The sequence below is a fragment of the Mytilus galloprovincialis genome, chromosome 6 (assembly GCF_965363235.1).
Source record: "Mytilus galloprovincialis chromosome 6, xbMytGall1.hap1.1, whole genome shotgun sequence".
Lineage (NCBI taxonomy): Eukaryota > Metazoa > Mollusca > Bivalvia > Mytilida > Mytilidae > Mytilus > Mytilus galloprovincialis.
The window spans coordinates 51,534,691-51,550,948 of NC_134843.1; the positions used below are offsets into that span (position 1 = coordinate 51,534,691).

Here is a 16,258-nt window from a genome sequence, read left to right on the forward strand (position 1 = left end):
CTTAATGTTTAAAAATGTATGAACGGTCTAGCATTTGATTATCTCCCGATTAAAATTTAGTACTTGTACTTTGATCTTTATAATTTTTAGCTCCGGTCGACAACATCGGGATTTTATTTAAAGACCTAATTCTGAACTTGTCTGGTCTTATTACCTGGAATAATTCGCCAAATACTATTAAGGAAACAATTAAATTAGACACATTAAAGATAAAATGCTCAAACTAGTTTTTAACTTTACAGAATTAATACACATGAATATAATGTAATTTTTCTTCTATTAAATGCATATGTGCTGATTCTTTATTTAAGCAGCCTTATATATACGTGTAGTTAACTGCACTATGTTTGGTTGTATTTACTATTTTTATTAATAGTTTTTGATGGCATCAGGGAAGATTGATATGGTTAAATGAGTATCTTATGTTTTTTATCATTATTTTTATTATTATGTATGGTAAAAGGGCAGTTTACCTGCGAAAGTCTGACTGAGTGTGGATTCGCCTTCCGCGTGATGCATGCATAGATGGAAAAGTTGAACTATGTTGAACAAACCAGTCTCGCTCTGCAAGGGGGTTATGGATTCTCCCAGCATTATTTTATTTTCGTCTATATACTTTTGGAAACGCCAGTTTGTTTTTGTTGATCTCAATATATGCACTTTTCGGGTTACATTTTACCAGTAATATGTTCCATCTGACGTACCGTAGCTACAATTCCGTCCACCTTATCTATTTTTCAATATGTCCATGTTTTTACTTGAGGTGAGCAACATATTGGGATCAACTATGAATATTATAGGTACTCTTACCCATAGTATCACAATACATCATTTTTTAAGGAGGTTTTTTTTTTGCCCAATGTTCTGTTTTATACATATAATTTTTTTTCCTTTTCATAATACACGTACCTTTCAATAGGCTCTCACCAATAATACCAATCATGTCTAATGGCAGACCTGGGTCTGTTATGCTTAATTTTGAAAGTATTTTCTTAAACTTGTCACCGTTGTTTTCTTTCTCATGCTTTCTTATCTCTATGATCATTGACTCTTCGGCATAAGTTATTTCGTGCATCAATTTCAAGTTAATCACTAACTTTTTTTGTGCACATCCTTTTAGAGCAATACATTCTCACATGCTCGTCAATTTGACGGCACTCCATAATTTGAATACAAAGAAATGAACGGTTAGACTCTCATATAGTATAATTTTTACTAATGCGATTTTTGAATTTTACTTTCAGTTTATCATGTTTATTGTTGAATATATCCTACCTTCTTGAATATAATAACTTATTTGTAAATCAATTAGATATCTGTGCATATATATGCTTCGACTTAAGATATCATTTTGAAACATATTCGCGGAAGAAAGAGTGGTAGATGTCAAGAATTATGAACAACAGACAATTGTGATACCTGAAATAAATTATTTTGACGACTTCGCTCTACTGCGTTGGGACAAAACCATTTAAATATATAAAGTGGGATGGATTAATTAGAAGAACACAATGAGATTTGTATTAGGAACTCGGTCAATCGATGATATTTTGTCAAAAAGACAATCGTTTAAAGTTAGAATTTGGCAACTATTATGTTTTTCTTAATTTATAAATCCTCAGAATGATTATAAGAGTTGTATGTATGGACATAATTTCATGTATCAGCAGGACAAATATTTTAATTTATAAATGTCAACAGAATGGATTAAACTGAACATAGAACATGTAAAAGATATCGAATGCAACATGTCACCAGATGTTAACTTTAAATTATCTTAAATGACGGGTTTCACAAGTGGGACATGTTGTCGATATGATCTGAAGGCCACAGTTCGTGATGTTTGGTCTGGTTTTTTGTTTTACTATGTTCTTTCTTTATATAGTATGTATTAAATTGAATGTATTACTCATGTATGTAAAACTGGTAAATTATGAAGCCAGGAATTGTGTTACCACAAGTTCATTAAAACCTTATCCTGGTATCTACGATGGGTTTATTACACTATGTTTTCATATATACAGATTGGGTTTGAAACCTTATTACAAACGGTTTCCCGCATTCTAATTTTACGATGCCGTTGTTAAAATAGAAACAGTAAATCCATGTAAACTTTACGATCCTCACCCCGAAATGTTATCAATTTAACGGTTTAGTAAAGCCTTCTAATAATGTCATATATCATCAGTTCGAACATTTGTTTTGATTCTTGAAAAAATAAAACATAATTAAATCGTCATGGCTATAACGTCACACACGCTGTTGATTTTACATTCTGTTTGATATACAGTTTGCCATTCCACAAGGCTATTGCTTATCTCAGACTGCTTTTGACATCCTTAATTTCACTCAATCCTGTATTTATTGAAATTTTAGCTTTGAATACATGGTATATTTTCAGTTGAAATCTGCTTCGAAATATCTCTCATTAAATGTGGATACCTTTACCATGCATGTTTACATTGGAATATAATGTATATGTTGTTTTTTTATACGACCCCAAATTGTTTGAGACCGTATAATGGTAGATGTCGTCGTCATCGTCGTCGCCGTCAAAAGACAGTTAGTTTTCCGACAATAACTGGAGTATATGTGTATAGATCTCTATTTCATTTTCAATTAATACAAGGTTCCATACCACCAGAGGACAGTGAGGAGTGATTATCGGGATATTGTTCTAACTGTTTACATAAAAGGGGTCCATAACGGACCAGAATCAAGCATTTTTCTTGTTTCCGGACTATAACTTGCATGTTATAAGTGTACGGATATTTATGAGCATTAATCCTGTTAAATATCACGGAACATAAGACCTACAAATAAGTCTACACTAATCAAATCGCCAATCCACACATTTCCGGAGTTGTTGTCCCTATATTTCATTTTTTATATTAATATATATATATTTATATTATAATTTTGTTGTCATTTATACTAAATACTAGTGTATGGAATGCTTCTTCTAGTGCATGGTCAACGAGGACTGAACATTATGGTTTACATGTTCGGTTATATTTCAATATAAAAACTGTTTTTCTTTGTATCATCTTTATTATAAATGGTTGTTATATAATAATGTGGAAATCATTGTACTGATTTGCAAATTATAGTTTTCAAAGGATTAGAGAATGGGATATCAACTCGAGTTATTTGATTTTAATATAATAATAAACGAACCTTCAAGCGATATCCAATTTTCACAAGTTGTTAAATCTTATTCTCTTATGGTTAAAACTCTCAATGTATAAAATTTCAAATACTGCGAAATATTGATTTAGCCTCTTTTGCACATTCCAATAAAACAACATATTCGGAGTCAAATTTTAACATACGACATTTTAACACTTTTTGTACGCTTCAGAATGTAGTAAAATTAGATAAAAAGTATTTTTCGCAGGTGAAATGTGTGAGTGTTTTGTATGTTTTAAAAAAATCACAATGTCAGTTACCATCACCCAACCAGCAACATATATATCGACTTATAACCGCAATTTTTATACATGTGCATGAAAATAACCCAAATGTCTTGGTAGAGGGGTCTAATGTCATATATTTAAATATATATTTATTATATGTGTATTTTAGTCTCATATGTTAGTTATACGGAATTGTAAAAGTGATGTCCGGAAACGCTTTTTTGTTTTACTCCCTTTTATTAAATGTCGTAACGTAAGACTTGTTTTATTGCTGAGCTAGTCACAACCCCAAAACTAAAGTTTAAAGACGAGGCCCATATCGGCACACTAAATACAGCACAAACAACGTTTTCCAAAAGTTCAAAAGAGTGAAAAGGTATATTTCAACGAAACGATTATATATTATTACTTACATGGTGTGGTAGTGACCTTATACGGTATATATGACCCCATATATATCGTATTAGGTCACGAGCACACCGTGTAACGAATTTATCTTACCGACTGTCTTCATGCATGTGGCTTTAAGACTAACCAAAGTGATTAAGTTTTCAATACTTACTGTTTTAACATGTTTAAGAACCTACTTTCATTTGTCTATACAAAAACATATGCCAACAATAACAACGTGTTAGTTTTAAATTTGCTTTATGAATGTATTGCAATCGTTCATTGTCAGTTTCTTCTTCTGTTTCAGACTAAATTTATTTTTTGAAAGGCAAGTAACTCCTTACTTACTCCAATATGGTTGCTAACTCTTTATGGTAACTAACCATGTATTTTATAGGGCACCTTATACCAAATATATATAGTCACCACGTGTAGTACGTTAACCAATCATATCCCGATAAATCTAAAGTAAAATAAACTTATATATATGAATTTGTTTATTTACCTGAATATATACATAGTTATACAATTTATAATACAAATATCAGCAAGCAACCATAGGCTTATGAAGCACTTTGTTCAAAACTATTAAAGATTAATTATTCTTAGAAAATTATCTATCACTGTTATCTATGCAAACAAATTGGTTTGTTATTTACAGATAAATTTTGTACACAATGTTAAAGATATCAGTAACGAACTTGGCAACTAATTTAACTCCTATACTGAGAAATGTTTTAAAATTGTCCATATCGGATAGATTTCTAAGATCATAGTTATATTTTGTTTGATAGTCTGTTACCATCATGGTAAATCGTTGTGCTGCATATATTGAGCAATGGAGTATAACAATTAGCCATATCAATCGAGCCTCACTTGCATATCCTACATATATTTATAAGCGCCCCTCTGTAGGTATTCCTCGATAGCATCCCCATATCGATTTCCAGCAATATATTGGAATACTATGACAAACAACCAAAATCACTACTCAAGAATCGTATGCGAAGGACGTTTCTACGGAAAAATCACCAATTTTCAAATGATGGCTTTTCAAATTTGAATATAATATATAAAAAAACTAAAAACCTAAAACAATGTAATCATTTAAATACTTAACAAATAAAAGAAATTAAAATAAGAGATATAAATGTTACTGCAAAACAATGCCTATTATCATCAGGTACTTTACACAATTTTCACTTCTTTTTCACGTGATCAAACACTGTTTCTGTAAATTTGTTGCTGAAGAACCCTTTAGGATCAAATTTTATCAAAGCATTTTTGAAATTATCGATAGCTGGTTTTTCATAAACTTTTCCCAGTTTACCTTTATCCATGTCTTGTATCATACCCCAATGAGGACGACCTTTATGTTTATCCATCATGGTATCTCGGAATTTTTTTAATGTGGCATCTGCTTCTGGGGTCCCCTTTAGTATGTTGCTTATTATCATCATACTTGGACGATTATATTGCATTGCCATGTATGCTTTGGATTCTTTTGAGAATCGCACAGCAAATGGTGTTGTTGCTAGCTGATTTGCTTTCTTTTTTCTAATTAATTGAAACATTTCTATTACATCATCTATTTTCTTTATCATATCATCTTCACTTTTAACTTCCATTGCGCATTCACTGACTCTGACCTCCCCTGAAACCGCTAGACCAGACAAGGGATCAAGTGCTTCGCAAGCATCCATCACAACATCTTTGCACTGGGTTGCATTCATCATCAAGCATATCATTAACGGTACGATCTCTGGATTTTTATCGCACGCGTCGGTAAAGGCTGGACGTATCCACTCTGGTTGAATAAAGTGCAAGTTCGGTCTCGTACCTTCTGGAGGACCATCACTTTTTTCTAGCTTGCAAATTACTACTTGAATCTGATCATCAAGTATGCTCCCTCTTGCAACTGGTGGGTACGGACAAACAAATAGCTCAAAACTGTGTAGTGAGTTACCTTCATCCTTATACAGATCCTTCAATTGCCCCTTGGCATCCTTCCAAGACATCATTGTACGATTTTCTTTCAAATAAAACGCGTCTTGGATCTCCAAGATATACGAATAAACAATGCCCATGCTTCCAATATTCACAAGAGCTGCATAGAAATACTTATCCTCTTGAACCAATTTGACGTCTGGAAATGTTTTGGAAAATTCCTCTTTATTTGTGATCCCATTGCAAGGCTCCAGTTGATATTGTTTGATACAATTCGATTGAACTGTTATCAATCTGAAAGACCTGACCATATCGGCTATAATCGGTTTATCCAGACCATTTCCATGTGCTGCAGTGGCTATGGTTCCACCAATGGACAAATCAACACAGCCTGTTTGGTTCAGTAATACCTTGCCGCCGTTAGGGGTTTTTCGTTCAGTTCGTGGCCAAAGCTCATTTTGGATTTCTCTAATTGTAGCGCCGGCTTCATAACAGCAATGACTTTTTTTTACATCCTCTTTTAGAGTTGTAGCGTTCTCCATTTCAATCTTGTTTTTGAGATTCCTGTAATTTCATGTAACAGGATAAAATATGCCATTTTATACATCAATAGAAAACAATAGAAAGCCATATATATATTATATATCAAAGGGTAACAACACTAATTACAAGTTGTAAAGGGACTTTCAACGCCACAGTCCTATAAATACTGCACAGTGAGTAAATGTCAATTTAATGGTTTTTTCCACTTGTTACTTTCATCGTGTTACTTATAAGTTAAAATTCATTGATAAATAAAGGCAATAGTAGTATACCGCTGTTTAAAATTCATAAATCGATACAGAGAAAAAAACAAATCCGGGTTAAAAAACTAAAACTGAGGGAAATGTATCAAATATAAGAGAACTACGACACAACAGAGACACCACACCGAAACGTAACACACAGAGAAACGAACTATAATGTAACAATGGCCATTTTCCTGATTTGGTACAGGGCATTTTATGAAAAAAATGGTGGGTTGAACATGGTTTTGTGGCATGCCAAACCTCCCGCTTTAATGGCAGTGTTAATTACAACATTAAAATTACAACATTACACGACAGGGTTACAATAAATAAACAGATAAATGGGAGAAAATATAGGACAGAGAAACAAACGATAATAGCCATCCAAAGGTAACAGGTTAAAAAATATTTTTATACACAAGACCCGCGCTACGTCCACACAAAACTATGCTCAGATGTAAAAAGTTTGAAACCCAAAACAACTACCAAGTTGAAGATCGCCGAGGACCAAAAGTTCCAAAAAGTTGTGAGGCCAGGGTTATACGTCTAGGACAACACATCATTCGATGATAAGTCATGAAGACACCGATACAGTTTTCGTTGAGACGATTTCTATATTACTTTGGATTCTAAACAAGGCTTTGGAGGCATTCGTATTTAAATAATGAAAGTCATATTTTGGACGTTGACAAGTTCAACAATTAAGGTTAAAACTCCTTCTTAACACATAATTGTGTGCATAGTATCTGACCCAAATCCTTGACATTTTCATTGGCAAGTGTCACATGCATATGACTGAAAGCACCGAAAACTGTTCACAAAAAACATCTCAATTCTAAATAGGGCAAAATGCCATGCATAATGCTAAGGTATAGTATCATGTCGTCATCAACATAATGCATTTTACGTTTTTGAGCTTCTGTATTAAGTTGTATAATTATTCAATTTTAAACATGGATTTTTGGAAAACTAAGTTTCACACAAATAGATATTTACCAACCATTAACGTCATGGCCCATGTCTAAATACTAATCTTAAGATTTCAAAATGGTGTAATTTTGGCAGATAGTGCAAAGGAATATGAAGCCCTAAAGCAAACATAATATTAAGCCCTAAAGCAATAATTTTTATATAGATTAGACCGTTGGTTTTCCCGTTTGAATGGTTTTAGATTACTAAATTTTGGGGCCGTTTTATAGCTTGCTGTTCGGTGTGAGCCAAGGCTCCGTGTTGACGGCCGTATCTAGACCTATAATGGTTTACTTTTATAAAAAATAAAAATCACAAAAATACTGAACTCAGAGGAAAATCATTTCGGAAAGTCCATAATCACATGGCAAAATCAAATAACAAAACGCATCAAAAACGAATGGACAAGAACTGTCATATTCCTGACTTGGTACAGGCATTTTCAAATGTAGAAAATGGTGGATTGAACCTGGTTTTATAGCTAGCTAAACCTCTCACTTGTATGACAGTCGCATCAAATTCCATTATATAGTCACCGATGCGTGAACAAAACAAACAGACATAATAGGTAAAAATGTCAAAAATAGGGGTACATCAGTCAACATTGTGTTATCATCTTAATCACTATAAAAACAACAAATGTAACGAAGAAGCACAAAAAGGCATACATCAAATTAACATCCTCATTTTGATTATATTATACGATTATATTTGTCTATGTAAAATGCACCCATCAAGGAAGGAGGGTATGGGTACTGGTGTAAAATTGCGCGTTTGAAATTCGCACAGGTAGACATGAAATAATTTTGTCGTTCAAAGTATGACGGGATGCACAAATACAGTCACGCAAAATAGATATAACAAACACTGACTTAGCAGTTAAAGTAATAATAATAAATAAAATAATAGTGTGGTTCAAAGTATGACGTGATACATAAGTACAGAGTCACGTAAAATGTATATCACAAAAAAAGTTGGTTAACAGTAAAAGTAATATTAATGAATAAAATAATTTTGTCATTCAAAGTATGACAAGATACATAGGTACAGAGTCACATCATAAAATAATTTTGTCATTCAAAGTATGACAAGATACATAGGTATAGATAAATTGTTATTTGGATGGAGAGTTGTTTCATTGACACTCATACCACATATCTATAATAAATATATTTTGGTTATTTTTGTCGTTGGGTTGCTGCGTCATTGACCCTTATATGTGAGACACTATTCACAAATATACAGATTGATATCTGAAAGAGTAATCAATGTCTTGTGGACATCTAAAGGATGCTATAGTATAGATCTATGACAATACTTTTCAAATTTCGAATAAAATGAGGCACTATCTTACTCTCTCTCGATCTTCATGTTCAACGATTTTCCACTCGCCGTAATTATCACCAGCCCAGTAGTCAGCACTTTTTTTGCTGATATGAATTATCATTGATATGGTTATATTTATAAAAACTGTTTACAAAATTTAGAATTTTTGAAATACTAAGGCTTTTCTACCTCAGGCATAGATTAACTTAACTGGATTTGGCAAAACTTTTAGAAATTTTGGTCCTCAATGTTCTTCAACTTCGTACTTTATTTGGCCTTTTTAAATTTTTTGGATTCGAGCGTCACTGATGAGTCTTTTGTAGACGAAACGCGCGTCTGGCGTATATACAAAATTTAGTCCTGGTATCTATGGTGAGTTTATTTATTACAAAAAAGAAGACCACTTGTTACAGAACGCCGATGCACACTCGTTTGAGCCACGCAGTGTTTTATTTTTGATATCTAATATGGCAATGAGTCATACTATAAATCATTCCTGACAAAAGTTTAAAGCAACATGCAATTCGACCGATCGAGTATCGTCTTACTTACTTGAAATCTATAACATTCACGTCATCTTCCCTTTCTGATTTGATGATATTACACCATTCCCTGCTGTGATTTGTTGATTTTGCTTTCATACGCTGTTTTCTTATTCTCAGGTCATTCATTACTTCAATGAGTTCTTTCAAGGTTGTCGGTAAAAGATTGGACCCTGTACTATTCAATTGATCTCCATCAGATTTTTCGGCTGTGAATAATCACACAAACACAATATAAAATACAAAATAATAATAATAAAAATAATATATATTTGTTTTTATTGGATATACTCCTTTTCAAAAAAGTCAGCAGTATCAATATTGTGATGTAATGCTTCCATTGACTGTGAAGAGTACCATTGACGTAGGAAATATTCCAAAAGAATTTTTGTGTTACATTTCAGAATACATCTACTTGTCTTTCAACAAATAATTAATATCCTACTTAGATTTCCCCTTTGAATTTCGTTCTAAATTATCCTGTATTTTACTGTTACTCGACATCGATGTGGATTTGTCAATTTTATGGATAATGGCGTACCTGATATCGTACACAATGATCAGGATTTATTTTGCAACTGACACACATAATGTGGTATGAAATTTAATGTTTATTAGTGTAAGCGCATCCACTTTAGTAGAAATCTTTTATTTCTTCAATATTGTATATTGCGCTCTAGATGTCTTATGATGAGTTGCTGTCTCATATTTACGTATACACACATCTCCTTTTATTCATCAAACATTCAATGATGACAGGAACATTCCCATACGAATCAAATTATTCAAATTGTGAAGGAATATTGTTGAAAAAAAAAATGAAATGCTTTGTCACCTACCTTTATTGGACGCAACATCTTGGACCATATCTTTGATATTTTTTGAATCATCAACTGGCATTTTACATCCATAAAGTTCCCCGAAATATTTAAAAGCGTCCATGGTAATTGATTTCAATGAAATCCCTTAGTCTGAAAGAAATATGCAATAAAATAATAATTACATTAGATGTATGTTTCATTATAATACTTCATTCTAATTGGCTAACTGCACATCACGTGTTATTCCGTAAGCAATTGCATTACTCAATAAAATTTTTCATTCATGATAACAAGTGGTCCCACAATAAAGTGCACAGGTGAATTAAATAAAAAAAAAATCATAAAATTCGTGTTTTCATGATCATAGCTAAAATGTAATTATAAGTATTGAATGCTTCTTTTTATAACTTCATAGGGTTGTAAAAGCGTTGACCGTGCGCACATTTCCGCGCTTCATTCAAAATGTACTTCGGTCAACGCTTTTACACCCCCGGGCCAATAAAGTTACAAAAAGAAGCATTCAATTCTTAAATAAAATGCAGAGAAAAGATTCCAATAATAACCGTTAAATAAACCATTTATCATGATATACTGTCAAGCGTGCAAAGTTCTTGGAAAATACGATTGTACATATTAATTTTACAAGTTAAATAGTTATTGAATTGGCTTTAACAAGTTTAAGGCAGTATAAGAGTATATATTAAAAATAATAGAATTAGTTCATTATGCCAACACGTAGTATATTTTGTGATATGATCATAAATATAATAGAAATGATAGGTCACCAAGCTACAGTTTGTGAAAAAAATTACACATTTTGTATGGATTATACAGGAAAAAACATCATTATGTGAATAGAAGCTAAACTAAATTTTCACTTATACCGCACCTTCTAATTTGAAAATGATAGAATTGTAAAACAAAAAACGAGAAGATATCTTTAGAAAATGCTTCAAGGTTATCAAAAGAAAAAATAGGGTAACCGTACGTTTTTTCCTACTAAAACATAAAAAAAATAAAAAATCATGCAAGATTTCTTTAGACAATGTTCTATTTCAGTGTTACCTCCCAGGGGCATACCTAGGTATTCTGTCAACTGTAGGCACCAATCGACAGGGGGTCCGGGGGCAGCTTAAGGCCCCAATAGGTCCAGGGCAGAGCCCTGGTAGGGGGTTCATGGGGGCGAAGCCCCCCGACGGAAAACGGTTTTCAGCATTTTGGCTGCAAAATTTTATGCACAAAAATATTATTATTAATTTACTTGTTATTTAATCATGATAATTATAATATACATGATGAAAGTTAGAAAAATTATGAATAATTCACTACAACATCTGACTAGTGAATTAGATAACGCGCAGTACAATCGGAAATATGAAGAAAAAAATATTTACAATATGCATTGCCTAACTGTAGATAAGCGCATCCCTTTAATTAAGCAGTACACCCTGTTTGGTATTTTCATATCTATACCGTTCTGATTGATATAGATACAGGAAGATGTAGTGTGAGTGCCAATGAGACAACTCTCCATCCAAATAACAATTTATAAAATTAAAGCATTGTAGTTCAATGTACGGCCTTCAACACGGAGCATTGGCTCACACCGAACAACAAGCTATATGTAAGATTGTGACGATCCTTCATTAAAAAAAAAATAGGTACGTAAACACTGGTATTACTATATAATAAAACTACCCTTTTGGCTAGACAAAAACCATCAATCTTTTAATTCTTAAACCTTCACCCTAGCCACACATACACACATAGTCGATGCCTAATGCAAAAGTTCTGTCCTGTTCATACTATCGTAACAAAATTCAAGAAATTCGTATTTCTTTATATCCTGTTTATACCTGCTTAGGAATTTAAATAATTGTGGTCATTGCACGCAGATCTGAGAGTACTCACAATTACTGAAAGCTAGTTGATTGATTGATTTTTAAACATCCAGTGTCAAATATTTATGCAAGTTCAGGACAAAAAAAATATTACAATAAATACAACAGGGAGCTAGGTCCTGTAATAGGTGTCGTCCAGAACGAATGTCTGGAAATTTGAAAATGCCATGCATTGGAAAATGAGGGATTATTGGATAGGAGCAGAAATTTCGCCTTTCAGTAGCCAACTACGAACTCATCAAAGAGTGGCATCCTCTCTACAATTAGGCATCGGAGTTAATGTCCCCATTCTTACCAGACGTGACTGCGTATTTATACATCCTGCACAGCCAAACGCACGACCAACATTGGCAAGTCCGGTGAAGACAAAGCGGAAAACTAGTTGAACACTAACAACAACTTATTAAAAAAACTCATGTTTTTAAGTTGAGGTTCATTCAAGCTTTTGTTGATAGAAGTGAACTGATCTGAACCAAAGTTCTAGTTTATACTTTCAATATAAGGTAAAATCATAAAAAAAACATTCAATTATATCCAATATTTCATTCACTAAGAACGAGAGACTAGTGTACACATGACATTCAATAATCAAAGAGTTTTGACAACTTCACTGACGTTCATCTACAGATAACGTTGTTTATTATTTTTTTTAATAAAACAAAAAATTGTGAAAAAATTATGTGTAGGCACGTGCCTAAAGTGCCTAACGGCAGCTACGCCCCTGCCTCCTGTTAATACGTCATTGAAATCAAGCCAAAAAATTAATCTACGTTTGTAAAAATATAAATAATTATAAGCTAAAATCTTATACATTAATTTTGTTCTTTTTAACGAAAATTCACATTAGTTAATTGCATTTCTCATCAAATTTTGCTGACTTGATTGAAAATCTTGACCTTAGGTGCTCTGCTATTTCACAATCCAAGATGGCGAAAGACACCTATACTACCTTAAACGCATACCTTCTTAAATATTGTGTAATTATAGGAAGTCACTTTAAAATTTATTTACAATATTTGATCAAGAACATGTAAAAGACATATTTAGAATATATGAAAGATTAAACATGAGAAGTGAAACATGAAGTTATTCCAAAAAATTATATTAAATTCTTGGTACAGTCGTTTTTTCTCTTAGAATATACAAGGCAAAATGACTATAAAATTAATCACACTTACAATTTTCTTGATGAGATAATTGCGTTAAACAATCAAGACTTTTCTTAATATACTGCCGAAATCTATACAAAGGAACTTATTTTGAATACATCAAACATAAACGGCAATAACTGTCCCTTTTCTAGATTAAGATAGTTCAGTTTTACAAGGGAAACTCTACACAAAAAATACGACAAAAGGGAGGATTTTTCTTTCCCTATTGTTTATTTCCCTTGTTTGGATGGTGATGTTCCTTTGGCACCCTTTTTTGGTGTTTATGTATCACAACTCGTTCGCTATGCTGTGTCGGTTGTGGCGTTTTTGATTTCAATGAACGTTATCCATTTATTACTGTTAAATTATTAAGTCAGGGATTTTGTTACCATAAATTACTTTAAATCTTTACTAAATTCTTCTATAGATTCAAATATTTGGTTGTTCCTGTAGAAAACTTATTTCTCACGGGAAAGCAAATTCTCAATTTTACGGAAATATTGTTTACCGTGCCAGGAAATGTAGAAAAGATCCTGATAAATGTATCGATCCTTTAAAGGGGTACTAGCTGTCACATTCATGTTCACCGATTTCAATCAAATTCTCATATTTGATTTATAACAATGTAAAACATGTATCCAAACTCTCAAAAGTCTAAAATAAACAATTAACAGGCATTGGCATGAAAACACGTAGCTTCGTTTCGTGCGTATTTTTGTCTAGACGACATCTTAGTAACTATTGAGTTGACCTCCAAAGTCATCCGATAACCATATAAGCGATGTAAACATAAATGTAGATATAAATAGATTAATAAGCAAACTCGTGCTGTTAGATTTTTCTAAGTCTATTTAATTTCATATCATAGATGTTAAATAACTGTTTTTACCTGTATAACAACGATTTTTTGTGGATCGAATCAGTCAATAAAATGATTTACCTTTGTTTCACTTTCAATGTTCACACTCTTTTCCTTTAAAAAACTTTACAAATACAATTCACGTGTTATCCATCTCAAGCTGAGGGGTTAAATTGAAGTTCACATGAATACGGATTCAATGAAGTCGAATTATTCACTTGCAAGTGAAAAATTCATAATCAATGTTTTTAAGCTTATTTTGACAAAATTGAACCATACTGGCTGCTAAAAGCGAAATTATTATTTCACTATTTGCATTTCATTAATGATTGAGCAAAAAAAAATATATATATTAGATAATTTATATATCTCGTATCTAGTGCCCCTTTAAACAAACTTATTCTAAAAGGTTACCAATTCAACACTGTAATTAGGTCATTGAATATTGATTTTTTTGGTATGCATATTGATTTTGTTATCAGTAAATTAATAGCAAACTAAATATTATTGATATATACATATACACATTCATAGATCTACAATCTGTCGATACCTGTATCTAGACATTGCACAAGGCCATGTTTTTCTCTAACTGTTTATGACGTATTTATACTAAATCCATTGGATGTTGGATGTGTACGGATTGATAATGAAGTCTTGGATGCAAGATTTTTTTAATTAGTTGTTAGTGGCTTTGAACTATCTGTCGGTAACTGCGAATACTCTCAGATCTGTACTTAGTGTCTTTTTGTTGTTGGGATATACAAGTACCCGACCACGTTCACTCTGTGAAGTATTTCTGTTTGTATCCATCTGATGAGTTAAGCCTTTTTCAACTGATTTTCATTATTTGTTCTTTTGTTGTACTGTTACACCACTGTTACTTGTTAAGATAGGATTAGGATGCCGCTAACATGTTTAACCCCGCCACATTCTGTATGTATGTGCCTGTCCCAAGTCCGGAGCCTGTAATTTAGTTATTGTCGTTTGTTGATGTGTTACATATTTGTTTTTAATGATATTTTGTATGTTAACAAGTATAGTTTCCAACGATCAGTTTTGAGTAACCTATTAGTTTCTCACGTCAATAAAAATTAAAAAGAAGATGTGGTGTGATCCCAATGAAACAAACCTCTACAAGAGACCAAAATGACATCGAACATGAAAAGTTAACAACCATATTTTTCGTCTATGTTTTTATTTTCTTTAAATTTTTTTTATTATTATTGAATTTTAGGCATATTCAAATTTTTAATTCTCCATTCAGGTCCGAGTTTTGACACCCCAACGAAATTTTTCATAATTGTTTTTTTAATATTATCATTATGTTGAACTTTTGTTTCACAAAATCAAAAGTTGAAAGATATCCATTTAATATTAAAACATTTCTATTGAAGTTTGAATAAGTTCGACCATGGATTTTCAGGTCCGTTCAGGTCTTTTCATTTATCCGTCCAGGTCCAATCTTGGTCGTAAAAAAAGATAATTTTAACTTAAAACATTTAAATTTTAATGAAAAATGGATATTTACAATTAATAAAATTCTAACTTGAGGAAATTCCATTGAATAATAAAAAAGTTATTGTAATTTGAATAATTTGAGTCGTATGTCTTTTCAGGTCTTTAGTGTAGCCCTTAAAATACAATGTTATATGGAATCCGGCGTCCATAGCAGGTCAAAAACATAGAATTCGCGAATACACGGTTTCCACTGATTTTGTCAGTTTTTAGATGCAATAAATATAGATATGTCCCTATACAGCTGATAAAAGTTTATTCAATAGTTTTTTGTTGGTTGAAATGTGATGGGATTACGCAGCACATGTACCCCTTCAGTTGTGATTATAGACCAGAGTAGAGACTAAATGTGTACAAACCTAAAATGTCAAATTTTGTTGAAGAAAATAGTGTCACATTCAATCCTTTCAATTCATCAAAAATATATACACAAAGAACAATATATTTCACATTACATATGCATTAATCCAAATTTACGTCCATAAAATTACGATCTTAATAGAAGGATTTCCCTCGGAAATGTCATGTGTTAAACGGGATAGACCAAAAATAATTTTAGGTGTATGTTGTCATTAACATCCTGATCAATGTACACAGTTATATAACATATATATATATTAATGTTTTTTA

At 32.2% G+C, this 16,258-nt stretch overlaps 1 long non-coding RNA gene across 1 annotated transcript; it reads right to left on the reverse strand.

Moving 5' to 3' along the window:
- Positions 1–4,285: 4,285 nt before the first annotated feature.
- On the reverse strand, positions 4,286–16,127 carry LOC143079828 (uncharacterized). Its single transcript, XR_012979495.1, has 4 exons — positions 15,988–16,127; positions 10,218–10,349; positions 9,389–9,587; positions 4,286–6,317 (listed from the first exon to the last, which is right to left on the reverse strand). It is a non-coding gene; the product is annotated as an uncharacterized LOC143079828 (long non-coding RNA).
- Between the last annotated feature and the right edge of the window lie 131 nt (positions 16,128–16,258).